At 39.2% G+C, this 14426-nt stretch overlaps 1 protein-coding gene across 1 annotated transcript in view; it reads left to right on the top strand.

Moving 5' to 3' along the window:
* The window catches only part of LOC126752717 (lachesin), a 241696-nt gene that overhangs the window by 3990 nt on the left and 223280 nt on the right, over positions 1-14426 (top strand). The window contains exon 2 of the mRNA XM_050463694.1: positions 8316-8574. The gene's annotated coding sequence lies outside the window, so the exon portion shown is untranslated. The remainder of the gene's footprint in view (positions 1-8315; positions 8575-14426) is intronic.

The raw sequence follows: 14426 nt of genomic DNA, 5'->3' as shown, positions 1-14426 counted from the left end.
TTGTGAAGTTCACATAATCCATAGTTTTTCAGTTAGTCAAGCTAACCTCTATATTTAGCTTTAAATTAGATTACAAAATATTTGTTGCTAACAATCCAAGTGAGATCCACGATCAGTAACACAATCTAACATAGCCTAATCAAATATCGAAACTCAAGATATCAATAAGAAATGTCACTAATATGGGAGTCCATAGGTTGAATAGCACTCCAGCCAATTATTTTTCTTAGACTTTCTACTAAAACGCAAACGTTTCAAAAACCAACTGCAGGTGGTGGCTCAATTTCGATCTTCCACGAACAAAGAGCTTTTCCCATAAAATTAGGGCTACGATCAAAACCGATAAGGCTTATAATCATATCTGGTCAATGTTTGTCATCGCAAAAGTAGTTTCTCTACAACAAAAATAACAACTTTTATGAATGTCTCTATCAGGTGTTACTTTTCAATACCGGGAATACTAACCTTGTCAAAATACTCTACGAAGCTCTCTGCTCCATAAATTACATTTGTTTAGTGCAGTCTCTGGAAGCTTGGCAAATGGAAGGCCTAAGTTTATCAAAGTACAGTGATTTAATATGTGCTATTTTGACTAACTCACCTCAAGCCGCTGCTGATACAAGCCGCTTCATTTTACATTCGAATATAGCTTACTTTTAGGCTGAGACAACCTTCGAAAAATTGAAGAGGAAGTAGTCAGTAACAAACGGCATGGTATGAGTATTTGAGCAAATATGAATTTTGACAAAAAGATTTGTGTGGCACATCATTGAAATGCGCAAACATTCATAGCTTTATACGTACCTATATAATTTTATATATATTATAAATGTGCATATTATATAAGCAGTTTGCCAGCTAATGTGCCATTTAACCATTTGAAAAATGACCGGTTGCATGAGTAATGAAAAATAATTAATTTTGCAAAGTGCAACAGTAACAATTTGTGAAATTTGCGTACCGCAGCAGCAAGTAGTAATGCAACATGCATTATATACATACACGGTATGCATGTATGTATGGCAGCACCAAGAAACATAGCTGTCGGCGATAAATTGCGCTGACGGAAATGCAACAAACGCAGAAAGCAAAGTGGCAAACGGCAAACTGACAAACGGAAAGCGGTTAACGAGCAGAGCTGCGTGGCGTGGAGCGTGCGACGGAAAGTTTGAAGGCAGTGTAAGTCATACCCACCGCTCTTAGGCAGCTGATTGTTTAAGTAGCCAAGTTGCAAGCAGGAATTTCACTTGCTGCATAGTTGCATATTTTTTGCGCTCACTGTTGGAAGTTTTGCCATCTTGCCACCCGCCTGTACGCTTGCCGCAGCTGCAGTCAAATGACCCGGGCGGACACGTTTATTGCTGCTGAGATGTTGAAATGTGCGGTGAACGGTGACAAAAAATACGCACACACACCTTCATATATGCAAACAGCTGCCTGTAGTGTAGTTGGCTGGTGCGACTTGTTTATGAACTGCTGTTGCGCCAACCTCTGGCAGCGGTGGACGCCGTTAAGGCAGCAGTTTTCTTCCCAGCTGCGGGATATCGGTGTGGCGTTGACTATCTCGCCTTCATTTTTTCCCGCTCATGCTGGGGGCTGAGTGAGCGCCGGGTATAGTTGCTGTTGCTGTTGTTATTTACGCTTGCCACCGAGCTACCCGAGTTTTAGCAGCTTTGTTTTGAGTATTTTTTTGTTTTTGCTATTTTTGGAAGTCATTGTACGCGTCGCACCAAGCTTTTCGCTGGCTGTACTGCTAGCGGCACTTTTGGTGTGAAATAGCGGTTATGGGTGTGTTTATATGTATGCAACTTAGTTTAGAAATTGCCACAAACCGGGACGTAGTGTAGAACCAACAACCTCAGCTCCAGGAGTTTCCGAAATTTGCAAGCTACCACCCGTTATTTATATCACGCGCTAGTGTTGCCTGCTTACAATCCATCACCTCTCTATACCCATGCCAATACATGGTGGTGTTGCCACTACACAACCATTACAAGCGCGCTTATGCTCGCATGTCTTTGCCTTTGCCGAGTAGTAAGTGCTCGGCGTTGGTATGTGGCCAAGCGCTTTTTTGCACGTTTTGCACTTTTTGTTTTCGGCTGTGTTTTTGCTCTCTCCATTTTTAGCCGTTTTTTTTTTTTGTATGCAAATAGTGTTGCTATTGTTGTTCTCGCTTTGGCACTGCCAGTTTACAAGTTTGCATTCCAGCCGGCTCAACGTCGCACAGCTCTGCTACCAACAGCGCCGCCATCATCATCACCATCATCTTCATCATCCGTCGCCATCCACTTTGCCGCTTTGCCACTTTTTGCACATATAGACACATACTCCTCAGTCGTTTGCTGGCTCGTTCAGCGCTCTACGTTTGCTTGTTGCTCACTGACAATTTACTGCATTTGCCATAAAATTGGAATTTATTCTGTGTGCGGTTTTTTGCCAAACACAAAACTACGAAACAGACGTACTCGCACTCGTGAAGACTACGACAAACAACCAGTGATGCTTACCGAGCGCGAACTGTACAGGGTGATTTCATTAATAAGAAAGTTTAGCAAACATTTTAGTCCTCTTAGTGTAAGTATAACCTTAGGTTAGTGCTGAAAAGGAGTAGTCCCTTAATTAGCTTAGACTAATTAATTTCTTGACAAATATTAGTAATTTTGTCCTTGGTAGATACAAAAAACAGATCGATCTACTGACCGTTTTCTCGATAGTTAATACAAGTGCACAAAATACTTTTAGCAATAAAGATTTTCAAAAATTTTTGTTCTCTGTTTTATTGAGAGGTATATAAAAACAGTTGAGTTCTCATATTTACATCATTTAAGCACTTTTGGAACCAAAATTGGTCTTAGAAAAATATTAGTTAAATATAAGAATCAGTGGCGGATACCGAATTTTTTACTGGTGTGAGTTCTATTGAAAACAATAGCCTTCAATATTGATGGTATTATGTAAATTCTTCTGAGCTTATAATTACATTAATTTTATGGTTCAGTTAGTTTGACAACTATGGTCCACCATAAGCAAAAATTCACACCGATTGTGTAAGAATATGTTGTTAAATAAAAAAGGTTCAGACAAATAAGCAGTTTCTTGAGAAATTTTTATAACCAAGCATCACAAGTTTTAAATATGAGTTTTGTTATTAGAGTTCTAACAATGGATCCATTTTTCTTTATCATTCATAATCCGATGCAAAAAACAGTAAATAATCCATACCAAATTTCTTGAAGATACCTTATAAAATGAAAAATTTTTCCGCACAAGGACTTGATTCCGATTATTCAGTTTATATAGTCGCTGTATGCTATAGTTGTCCGATATCGGCGGTTTCGACAACTGAGTAGTTTCTTATGGATAAAAGGACTAGTTCGGGTATATACAAACGGACATGGCCCAGCAGCCAGCTTCATTCACAGCCACACCTAAAATATTTGGAAGTAATAGTAGACTCAAGGCTCAAATTTAAGGACCACCTAGAATACACTGCAGGTAAAGCGAACAAAATCCTGAATGCCTTATCAAGAATGATGGCAAATAATGAATGCTGCGTGCGTTCCAGCCGGCGTTTTTTACTCGCAAAGGTAATGAGATCGGTTGTGTTATATGCGGCTCCAATATGGATCCAGGCGCTAGTCTTCAAAGCATATGCCAGACAAGTAAAAACAGTGCACAGGCTGTCGGCACTAAAAGTTATCAGTGCTTTCCGAGCAATTTCAAGCGATGCTGCTCAAGTAATAACCAGTATGATACCCATTGACATCCAGGGTGACGAATACGAGCGAGTGTACAAATTATCAGAGCCAACTACAGGAGCCAAAATAAGAGAGAAAGTGAAAAGCTTAACAGCGGTGAAAAACGTTACTCAAAGGACGGTGGACGTACAGACTCATACCGGATATAAATTCCTGGATCGACAGACGACATGGGGACCTGGATTTCCACCTAACCCAAATACTAAGTGGACATGGATGCTTTAGAAGCTATCTGTACAGATTCCAGCACGACATTAGTCCGAATTGTCCGTCGTGTTCAGAGTGCTGTGAAGACTCTGAGCATGTTTTCTTTTATTGCCCGCGCTTTATAAGTGCAAGGGAAAAACTTAAAACTACACTCGGTGGTAGTATTACGGAGGAAAATTTGACGACACTCTTGTGTAAGTCCACTGAGAACTGGAGAGCTGTCAGCGAAGCGGCAGCCTCAATCATGACAAAACTAAGATATATAGACCAGAGTAGGCGTCCGTCAGTCCGTGCCTTAGAAGAGACTTAGTTGTCTTAACACTCCAACTTCAACACTCCCACGAAGTAATGCTTAAAAAGGTGGTTCCGTGAGAGAGTCTGGAATGGGAACGATTAGAATCAAGTTTTTATGGAAAATTCTTTATTTGTGAAGAGTATTCTCTGTTCGGCCTAAGTTAACGTTTTTATACTCTTGCAACTTGTTGCTACAGAGTATAATAGTAGTTTTTTGCTTCTTTTCAGCGTCATCTAGAAGCTTTGTAGTTAATCCTCAGTCCACGAACTTTTTCAAAAAACAATTTCTAATTTTTACGGAATTTATTGCTGAAACCTTTAGTTTTCGCACCCTGTAAGAAGAAGCCCCCATATAAGAGCCTACACACATGCCCACACACACTTAGCGGCGCATATACATAAATAGACCCAAAACAAAACTCGCACTTTCGTACGCGAAAGTGACGCGCTAGAAAATCGCCCGCACGCTACAAAACAGTAAAACAAATATTTACAACAATAACAGCAGTAACTGGCAACAACAAACAAATAGATAAAAACATGGGATTGAAACGGCTGTGCCAGCCTCAATTTCGGCAAACGGCGTTTGTGCCATTTTTAACGAGCGGGCGAGCGAGAACCTCAACCGCTTCCGCTCTCACTGCGTGGCGCCACAAGCAGTTCGGCTGTTTGTTTGCTGATGCCCGCTTTGCTTTGACTGTTTTGGGCGCTTTTTCGTTGGTTTTAGTTGTTTGTTTGTTTGCTTTTTTATTTACAAACTATTTTCACGCCGCTTAGACACACACACACACACACACACACACACACAAGTACACAGACACGCACACTACTTCTCTCCACGCTCGCCAGCTTGCAGTGTTTTCCAATTATTTCGCTATTTGCTAGGCACAAAACAGCACCAACTGCCTGCAGCGGCAGCGTGGCAAATAAAAACCACCAAGAGTGACGATTTGCAAAAACAAAGCAAAGTGTGAAAAAAAATAATTTCAACATAAATTTTGCGAAAAACAAAAAACATGAAAGTGGGAAATAAACAACTTTAAGCATAAATAAATGTTGAAACTAGAAAAACATAGTAAAACAAACTAGTAAGCGGCCGCGCAAGCGTTGAGTGGGTAAAAACGCCTGGAAGTATGCAAAACAAATAAGTGTTAGCGCAACAAATTCTATGCAAGTGTGCGTCTGAAGTGCAAAGTAGGAAGTAAATTGCATATAAACGTGTGTTCTATATATGTATGCTGGTGTGACGCTGCACTTGCACTTGGCGATAAGTGAATGTAAGTGCGCGCATACTTAAGTGCTAAAGTGTGTTCTAGCGCGCAGCAAAACTTGCTCAGCGTATGTATGCGTATGTGCGTGTGAGAGAGTAACTAATATGCCAGCAGGCAGAAGCGTACGCGTAAGCAGAGCGCTGTTAATGTTAATGTGTTGCAAGTAATTATTAGCAAATACGTGTGCTTAAAAACAAATATATACATGACGCCATGTACATATATTTGTGTGTGCAACAAACGCAAGCCAATGTAACTACGTATGTGCTTCGCTGCAATCAATATGCGAGCAGTAAAGTGAGACTTGTTGGCGTGAATGCAGAAAAATCTTGTCTATGCACACACAGTGTTAGAAAAAATAATAGAAGCATGCTGATGTTATACATATGTTGTCTTCAAATGTTTTGTGGAGAACCGAAGTAATATATATGACCTGGTCTACGAAAAGGGGGCTAACGTGCGAAAACTAGTTTTCTGGGAAAAGCTGTTAAAAATAATCGTCAGTTTCTCGTTATCTCATTAATTGTTCTCCTTTTTTTTGACACCTAAGCATCTTTTCGTAGACCAGGTCACATATATTTAGTTTTTGGTTTTTAAAATATATATGTATGACCAACTTCTGGAACCGAAAAGAGTCTCCATATCATTATATTGCCTCCTCCACGTTTGCCAGTTTTTGGTTATGGCAGTATCGACCCTGCTCAGGTGCGAACCCTATTCCAGTGAGGACGTATCGCATCAACCGTAACAAATGTAGTCTGAACTCTACGGAGAGTAAGGCAAAAAGGCACTGTTTATCAAATAATTTTTAACAGATATTGGGTCAAGAAACCGAACATTGTCATGAGGGTAATTTATTGCCGTTGAAATTTGCGACTACCGAACGTTTTAAAGCAATCGTTCTCTTCAATATGATGATTTCTTGACGGTAGCGCTTACCATTAATGGTTTCACTCGGTTTTAGAAGCTCAGAAGCTGCCACCAAAAACAAAACACTACGGCTTTGTCTCTGATTTGGCTTATTGGCCAAGTCTCACGTATGATAACGACAATGTAGGGTTCAAGCAACACCTCCGCCATCAAAATCTTCTACATTTTTCAACGTCACTTGACTTCAATTCATATGGCCGCCAATTTCCTTGTTTTTGACTGTATCCGACTGCCTTTAAACGTTTTGAAATAGCTGCTTGAGTGACTCCCTGCGAGCTCTTCTCGTGATTGTCAACAATCAACCTTCCAGTTCATTATGTTCAAACTAGTTTTGGCCGTCCTAGAAATGTTCCTCTTCTCAAACTCTTTTAAATTTTTAATAAGATCGATTAGGAGAAAGCAAAATATGTACAATTTCAGCAATTGGCAATTAACAGATGGAAAAATATAACTAAATGCAATATAACTAAACAGATATGGCCAATATATGACAAGAAAAAAACTAACGACTTACAGGGTTTGTCTGGAAAGTAATAGGACTGAGTCGATTTAAACAAATTTATTGAACCAATCGTTACAATTCTTTAAAAACTTTCAAAATAGGCTCCTTCTGCGTCGATGCAGCGCTGCCAGCGCGATTTCCAAGCATTGAAGGCATCACGGAAGGCATTCTCCGGAATAGCCTTGAGAGCCAAGGTGCATGCTATTTGGATCCCCTCTGTCGTCTCAAAAACCTATGTTTCAAAACATTCACATACACTGGAGACAAAGACAGTAGCTTTCCAACGCATATTCCAACAACTGGAACTATGTAAAATTAAAAAAGTTACGCCATCTCTTGGTAAAAAGCACGAATATAGTTATACTACTGTAGGCAAAAAATAATAAGACATGTTAATTTAAACGGCGTGAAAGATTCTAAGGAAAGTGAACGGGCGATTGTTTCCAAAATTTTTTCCAAAAACGACGTCGCGTTAACGTCTGCGAAACAATGCTTTCCAACTACCAAGATGCCATAAAACCTATTATTACTGACTTATGAGCCAGAAACAAACGATCAATCGACCGAATATCGTGCCATAGATGACCCGAAGCCGAAAAAACCACAGTTTTCTTCGATTATCGAATGTGGTGCACTCCGAATTCCTTTCGAATGGCCAAACTGTCAACACGGAATACTATTTGAGTGTTCTGCGACGTTTGCACGCAGCTATTTGTAAAAAGGGGACGGAATTATGAGCAGACAACTCATATCTTAACATCACAATAATGCACTGTCTCATGCTGGATTCATTCTTCGTGAGTTTTCCGCCGAATTTTCAACCGATATTGTGCGGCAACCAGATTCGCTTGATTTAGCACCTTATGACTTCTGGCTATTCAGCAAATTCAAACGACCTCTTCGGGGAACCGTTGAAGGCATTAAACGCGAATCTCTAGGCGCATTAAAGGCTATTCCGGAATTTGACTTTAACAACTGTTTCGAAGATGAAAAAAATGGGCGACATTGATTTTGAAGAATAAATTAAGAGTTTTAAATTTTTATTATTTTTTATTCATAGCAATATATACTGTGGTTTCTGTTATTTTTTCCAACACTGTATTTGTTAGATACACACACAAGCAGTCAGCGCGCACGAACTGCTTGCGAGAATTACCCATTTTGCATGCCATGCTTATCACCTGCCGCTTATTAGTTGCAATCACTGCACACAGCACAGCATAGCAGAGCATAGCACGGCAGAGCTCAGCACGACACGGCACGTGTTGCACAAAACTTGGCGAAAGTGTAGCGTGGCATTAGAAAGTGCAAAGTAAAAAGCAAGTAAAAATCAGTAATATCATTTACACGTAGCTATCTTCGTACAACTTGAGTGAAAGTGGAACGAAATTAAAACGGAATATTTTCAACGAGGTGATTCGACTTTCAAAAGCAAAGAGAAAAACAAACAAAAACAAATAAAAAAAACGTCAAAAATAAAAGAAAAATCAAAAATAAAAAACTAGCTGCGAACAGCTCACACACCCCACTCCACAACACCAACAGCGCGCGTTTTGTGTATTTGCGTGCGCGCGGCAGCCAGCATAACACCACCACCACCAACTACATACAGGTAATTAATATTTTATGTAGCCAGCGCTTTAGCTTGGTTTATGCTCATCTCCACTAAAGTTAAGACTTTCTGCCGAAACATGCGCGCACGCCAGGCGGCAAGCAGTTCGGTCGCGTCACTATCGGTGTGTCGTCGCTTCACACAATTTTCTTGTTGCAATCGCATCCTTTTGCGGCACCGGTTGCCTGCCTGTTTTGGCCGCCAACGGCAACTTTCACTCCTGCATTACCTCAGCGCGCGCCCTTCGCACCCCCACTTATGTGCGCTGTGCAAAGAAAGTTTTTGGCAAAAGTTTCTTCAAACTACACTTTATACTTTGCTCATAGTTTCAAATGGATTTGTTTTTAATTCATTTGCGTTTACATTTATGAAGTTTCTATGCTCTTGCGTTTGTAGACGTGGATTTGTTGGGATTTACCCGGTACGGTGTTTCGGTTTATTGGAATGCAACTACAAAAAAAAGTATTTTTTATAGATAAGAAAGGTACTTGCTAACATAAGTGAGCGCTGATCTCGCAATAGTTCACTAGATGATATCAAAATTTATTTGAAGTCTGTTCTGTTGCATTTATTATAGCAAAATGTGTCACTTAATCAGAAAACGTTATCGACCAACGATTTTCATGCAATGAAAAATGTTTGCTGGTTCTCTCTAACAACGTTGTTTGTTATATACAAGTATCAAGTCGAAATAAAGTTACTCCGAAGCCAAAATTATTTTTTATGAAGTTCTTTAACTTGATTTTGATCCGTCCCTTTGAATAGCCGCTATATGTTATTGCGGTCCAAAAAAGGACTGAAAGTAGAAAGGGTCGCATACTAAATTTCAGATCAATATGCATACATACTAGACGGACATAACTAAAGCGACTCAGGTGTCATCCTGATTTACTTTACTCTGACTCTTCCTTCAGAGTGTTACCAATTTCGTTATAAGCTTAACTTTACCTAAGTGTTCAGTACAGATTCATATGGCTTCGTTTATTTTACTTACTGTAAAAAATATTAAAACCACAAAAATCGGATCTAATATTAATATGTCCCTTAAAAAGGTAATTGGGAAATATATGAACATATTTTAGTTTCTTTTATCGTAATTCCTAAAGAACTTATTTAAACCTGATTTTTATTCGCCAAGAGATCACTTCTGGTAATATAAATATATGTATTCCAATATAGCATTGTATTCATTGTTTTTACCGAGGCTTTACAAATCAATTGTAAGCTGCCTACTATATCAAGTTTCATTACGAAATATATCATTATTTTGCAAAGATCGCGAAATCAACGAATGGAATTTCACTCTTTTTAGGTATGGATAGCTGTACATAAAATCGATTATAATCTTTATACTGAATGCAATCCATTTTTTTCCACTAAATTATTGAGTTCTATTAGCCATGGCTCTTATAGTCAGTTATCCGCTTCTAAGACAAATGGGCGTAGGAAGAAATATACGTCCGTTGAACGAGGCTAAGTGAAGTTCTGGATAAATTTAAACCGTTAATAGAAAACAATAAGCCCGAATCAAGATTATCTCGCCAATTCAAGATACCAAGTGCTGCCAGAATCTTCTATGCCTGATCTCTCCGGAGTGGAGGTTTTTTCTTCCTCTTCTTCGAAAACTTTGAATGCAGAGGTGTTCTTTTCCATTCAGACAACATTACCTAGCGAGCGCAGCCGCTGTCTTTTAATTCGCTGAACTATGTCAAGCGCCGTATATCTCATACAGTTCATTGTTTCATTGACTGCGGGACTCACCGTTACCAATGCGCAAAGAGCCATAAATCTTCCGCAAAGCCTTTCTTTCAAACATTCCTGAGGCCGACTCATCAAATGATGCTATTGTTCATGCCTCCGCATCATATAGTAGGACGGGAATGAGGAACTTGTAGAGTTTGGCCTTTGTTCGTCGAGAGAGGAAGTTACTTTTCAATTGCTTACTCAGTCCAAAATAGCTCCTGTTGGCGACATAGATTCTGCGTTAGGTTTCAAAGCTGACGTTGTTGTTGGTAATAATTTCAATCATATTATATATCTCACACATTCACCGATATTTTCGGCAAGAAGTCAATTATAGGTGCTAGGTTCCAAATATTATCTAGGGGCTTGAACAGTTCTTGTTGGACTTGAACAGTTGGTGCCGCGACAGCAGTTCAATTTTGACCGCGATCTGTCATACCATCTCGCAGATAAAATCGAACTTTAAGTGGTCTTTAACAGTACCGTTATATAGTGATTGGACGGAGTTATCTTCCGTGCGAAATGTTGAAAGAGCATAAACCGGGCCGGGACTTTTCAATTATTCAATACGGACAATTATTTTAGCCTAATGGCCTATGAAGAAGTCTTCTTGTGTCAAATATTTCTAATCTTTTCAAGTCCTGAAAAATGTTAATTTGAAATTATTTTACCTAAAAAGTTCCAAAAACGTTAAACACAGAAATCCCAGATGTGATCGTACCCTGGCCTTTGCAGACAATATTGCACAGCACTCTCTGTAGAATTAGAGTTTTATTAAAAAAGACGATTTCCATACACTGTTCTCTGCGCTAGTTTATCAACTTACCACAACCCTGTTGGCTGGCCATCGCATCCTTCGTCATACAAATACTTTCTCTTTTAAGCTGCCGCAGCCATTACGCGCTGTGTGCATAGATACTACTTACATATACATAAGAACCGTTGTATGAATGCTAGTAAGCACGACTCGTCTTAAGTTTATGTTGCTATTATTATTGCACTTGCTCTTACTTATGCGTCTTCGCCTTCATCTTTGCCGTCACGTCGTCTTCGGTCTTGCAGACTGCCGTTCCACTTTCGTTCTCGTATTCATTGGCTCAATTTCTTTGCTTGCTCTGCTCTATGTACGAGTATTTGTATACCGTTATATCTACAACACTTGAAGTATTGTAGTTTAGTAGTTTTATGTCGCTTCGTTGTCATAATTTGTTTCCGGCTCAATTTTATCCGCTTATGATGTTGCTGCTTAATCCCTGCAATGAGAGTTACACTTTCTTTTTGCAGCCAAAAGCAAAAAATCTCTCCAGAAAGATGTTAAGTTGCACAAGTGCTCCGCTTCATCGTAGTCTGTGTGCTCATACCAATGTCTGATTTGATATTTAGTGTGTTTCGTCTCACAATTCGCATGAAAATTGATTTAATCCTTTTTAGGGCTCATAAACTTGACGGCTTTGTTGGAGCATATTTAAGACATTTACACTGGATAACACGCTACGTTCATTACCGACATTTGAAAGTACAGGACATTAAATACTGGCACTACTTATTTGCTTTGTATGGCTGTGACCGAGTTTTATGCTGCACCTTTTGTCTAAATAGTGCTGTAAAAAGGGTTTTTATGGCTTTCTGCTTAATTTAGGTCTATAGCTTTAAATGCTAAGTCCTTAGTTTAAAGTGGCTCATAAAAGAAAGTTAAAGCCCGTAATTTGTGTATGGGTAATTATTGGCTTAGAGCAATATTGGTTGTTTAAAACTTCCTAAGGCTTTTGAACTTTTAAAGCATCATAAATAAATTGAAAATATGTTTCCTTTAGAACCTGCAAAGTTCAAACATTCTGAATAGGAGTTCTTAGTTTAATTTTGCCAATTTGGACGTGGCTATGGTCAATAGATGAGCCGATACGTTGTCAAGATCAAGAAATTTGGTTGAATTTTGTAACAGTTTTTTGCTTTCTACAGGTAGTAGGTGTTTCCATCTCCTTCTAGGCAGATTTCGCGGGTTAAGTCAACTACTTTAACTGATTTTCAGTCTGTGGTGTGTACTACATTCCCACCTAAAATTACATCGAGTTTGTATACCATTAGATATAATTAATTAGAACCTACAAATCGTTTTACAAGATTTTTTTTAAGTCAAAACATTTTCAAAGAAGTGCCTTATTTGATGAAATAGATGAAGCGGTTTCGAGCAGTGTTTACTGCCATAAAGGATAAGCTAAACTAGTTAAGTCTAGAGCTATGCAGTTTAGCTATAGGTAAATGTCGGTTGGACGAATATGGCATGGAAACTCCCGAGGCTTAGCGGGGAAAGAGTAACAACTTAAGTTCATACCAAGTATTTGCGAATAATTTTAGACGGCAAACTGAAGCAGAAGTCTTTGCGGTCTGAAAAGCTATGAGAGAGCTGATAACGCAAAAAATAACACAATGAAAGACACCAAAATCATTTTTAAAGGAGCTGAAGGGAAAATGCGCAAGCCTTCTACTCACATAGTCTTAAGAGGGACAGAAGATAGATCACAATTTACTAGCATCACATGTGGGCCCTATGGTCATTATTAATGATAGTTTATAAGCTTTAATGAACCAAATATGTATCATTTCAGTCGACCACTTTTGCAATTTTTCCGCTAGAGACATTATTCCATCAGTATAAAACTTTTCTGGTTTCTCGGCGAAAAACTGCTACAAGTAATTTTAATAGGCTTCTCTTGAAGCGAGTTTCACTCCATTAAGGGAATTCTACATTGACCGAAACAAATGGTAGTCCGATGGTGCAAGGGCAGGCCTATATGGTGGATGCATCAAAGCCACGCTCTCTCAGTTTTTGCCGAGTCATCAAAGATGCGTGTGGTCTAGCGTTGTCGTGATGGAAGACGAAGCCCTTTCTGTTGATCAGTTCTGGCGTTTTTTTCGATTGCTTGCTTCAATCTCATCAGTTATTGGCAGTAAAATGTCAATCGTTTGACCTGCTCCAGCCTGTGGATGATTCCTTTCTAATCACACCAAACACTCAGCATAACCTTTCGAGGCGTCAATCCTGGCTTTGCGACCATTTGTTTAGCTTCACCACGCTTGGACCATGATCTTTTTCGCACATTATTATCGTATTTCATCCACGTTTCGTCTCCTGTTACCATTCGCTTCAGAATTTCATTTTGATTCCATTTCATTTCAAAAAAGAATAGCGGATGTTAACTCGGTCCATTAAATTTTTCACAAACAATTCATGTGGTACTCAAACATCGAGCTTCTTTTTGTAGCCAGCCTTTTTTAAATGGTTCAAACCCATTTTATAATGAATTTTAAGTTCCTTAGCGATCATGGCTGCTTGTGTGACGGTCCTGGTCAGTTTTTTCCATAATTACATCGACTTTTTCAACGATAGGTCATTGGTGGCTTGCGTGGCTTTCTTACCTTTCTAATAGAAACATTTCAAAATATAGCGAGTTTTTTTATTATTTTCACTCATTTTTGAACAGCTGTAAATACAGCTGGAACACAATATTCCATACAATATTTATCGAATCATTCGAAACAAACGCTACAAGAATTGATCGGCTTTCTGTCACTGCACTATGATCACAGCTACAATGATAATATACATGGTGGCGCCAAAGTAATCCTGCTATCAAAACATGCTATAAATTTTGCAATCGACCTCTAATGTCAGTTCTGTTTTGACATTTGTGTAGTAAGCACATGCGAAATACACGTAAATAAACAATGGTACGCTACACAACGCGTTTTAATGGTGACTATTTATTTGACCAATAATCGGTCGGTGACTTTGGCACAACTTGATTTTCGTCTCAGATTTCCTGGCCGTCCGACGCCTACTGGTGAAAACTGCGACGTTTAGACGCTCGCCTCGAAGAGACTGGGACAACACGAGATGCTGCCAGGCGTGGCAGACCCCGGAGTAGCTGTTCTGCAGAGAATATTGCTGTTGTTGCCGAGGATGTCAGACGACATGCCACGAAAATAGGTATCAGTCGACGGTGTTTACAGCGAATTTTGGTACAAGATTTTAAGATGTTTGTCATGCTTAATCACCACCAAGAGGAAGATGACTTTTCATCAAAAATAATCAAGAGTGATGAAGCCCG

This window comes from Bactrocera neohumeralis, chromosome 3 (assembly GCF_024586455.1).
Source record: "Bactrocera neohumeralis isolate Rockhampton chromosome 3, APGP_CSIRO_Bneo_wtdbg2-racon-allhic-juicebox.fasta_v2, whole genome shotgun sequence".
NCBI lineage: Eukaryota > Metazoa > Arthropoda > Insecta > Diptera > Tephritidae > Bactrocera > Bactrocera neohumeralis.
This window is presented reverse-complemented; position numbering and strand designations above follow the sequence as displayed.